Below are 2314 nucleotides of genomic sequence, written 5' to 3' on the forward strand. Positions count from 1 at the left end.
CCCGCATGCCCACTGGTGGGGAAGCCCTCCCGCATGCCCACTGGTGGGAAAGCCTGCCAGCGTACCCACTGGTGGGGAAGCCTGCCCCCATGCCCCTGCCCTTGGGGGGGTATTTTCCCCCCAAACCCAGACGTTACTCAGAACCAAAACTAGATAGGTAGGTGATCAGACTGAGTAACAGTATTTTTGAGCTTTTAAAATCAAGAACTTTTCACTTGGGAGTAGTTTCCTTGCCGCCAAAGCATTGGCCTCCAAGTATCTCATTTTGGGGGCAAGTATAAGCGCTTACTTTTATTGCAAGAAGGAAATGTTTTCATATCTTAATTCCATCTTACTGAGCTCTGGCTTTTCTCTGGCATTCTTAAATATTTAGATTCTAAAGAAACCTCAAAGTAGCTACTTCCTGGGGGAGAAAAAACAAAAACAAACCTTTTGCACCTGGACATTCTAAACATTCCTTCTTCTTTTTTTTTTTTTTTTAAAGGGTGAAATACCGAGTTTACCTTGTCCAATTGCCAAGGTGACCAGGACCCCTACATGTCAACACCTGTGGGTGACATCACAGCGTGAGCCACGCCGTACAGCGGGTGATTCCAAGCTGCGAGCGCGTGGCGTGGCGTGGCGTGGCTTGGTGCAGCCAGCCAGCAGAACAGGATGCAGGGCCGGACGGCTGCCTGTCGGCATGGCCCGCACAGATCCACACACACTTGGAGCTCTTGTTTTATAGAATTAGCTCTCCTCATTCCTTTTAACTCTCAGAACTGCCTCATTATATGTTCCAGCCAAGGAGACGGAGACAATCAGTCCTGGCAACACTCACTGAATCCGTTTCGGTCCCCCGAGGAGCACTATTCCTGCAGCACTCTGAAGATGACAGATTTGGTCCTGCTTTTTAAAATATCTCCAGTGAAAGAGTTTTCACCCATCACTTAATTCAAAACCGAATTCTTAAGCTCTGGGCTTTCTGCTGCTATTGTTTTTTTTTAAAAAAAAACACTGATACCATCATCTTAAGACGGTGGTAAGAAGATATAGTACATGCCTCACGGATATCTTTTTAAAATGATAAAAGAGGATGACTCTTTTATGATTTTAAAATGAGGATGACTCCTTGACAGGAGTGGAAGAAAGTCAAATTACTTACTAGCCTGTCAAGCTGTGCTACAAAGGTGCTTCCGGTGCTTTCCAATGAGCAAGTAAGGAAGGGGAGATTTTCCTTGGGACTTGGCTTTCCTAATCCAAGCTAGAAAATGGTAAGTTAAGCTTTTGTAACATCTCCTTTCAGAGAAGCCCCAAGAGCAGTCATTTCATCCATCTTCATGAGGCTACTGTAAGGTGGACAGAAATGCATGCTTCATTTTTTTACTTTAGAAATGAATCCATTAAATAACGGGGGATGGGGAGATGGGGAGATAGCTCAGTGACTTAAATGCCTGCCTGGCAAGTGCAAGGTGCTAGTGTGATCCCTGGTAGGAAAAAAAAATCATAAGGTCCCTAATGCAGATATTTACCTTATAAGCAAACCTGTTAAAAAGTATTGATGTCTTTTTTCTTGAAAGCAAATGGTAATCAATTATTTGCCCAATCTTGCATAACTGTATGTTAGTCTGAACAACAGATTTGACAATAAAAATAGGTAATAAAAGGGCCAGTGAGATAGCTCAGCAAACTAAGCACCTGCGTTGGCAAGTGCAAGGACAAGGGTTCCATCCCAGGTGAGGATCTCTATGAGTTCGAGCTATGTAGTGAGGCCCTGTACCAAATACATAAAAAATAATAGAACCATTTTAATAGGATATTTTTGTTTCAAAAATCTATAACACATATTGTTGTATATTACCTCCTTTATGTTTCTACTATTTTTTTCACTTTGATTTTGCTCTTCAAAATAAAATTAAATTGAATTTTAAAAAGTATTGATGTCTTTTATGGTGATTCAGCCATTTAAACTCTCCAAAATAAATTAACATTAATGAATAAATGTTTCTGCTTTTATATTAATTTCTTTTGATTTAAAAAAGTATACAACAAGTCCGCATCTTGTACAGCAATTTACCACTAGGAAGAATGTACGCAATGTGTTAATTATTGAAACTGTCCTACCAATTTGGTTTGAAACTGTCTCATTGCTATTTGTTTCTCAGTAAAATTATGGAGAAAAATTTAAAAATTTAAAAAATAAAAATAAAAAAGTATACAGAAGAAAACAAGAGGTAGAACATAAATTGCAAACGATGCCCAGTACACAAAGTGGGAAGCAGGAAGTTTATCTACGAAATAAATATGACAATGATCATTAAATCTGCAAGCCATT

Source organism: Octodon degus, unplaced genomic scaffold, assembly GCF_000260255.1.
Source record: "Octodon degus isolate 3935 unplaced genomic scaffold, OctDeg1.0 scaffold00239, whole genome shotgun sequence".
NCBI classification, from domain to species: Eukaryota; Metazoa; Chordata; class Mammalia; order Rodentia; family Octodontidae; genus Octodon; species Octodon degus.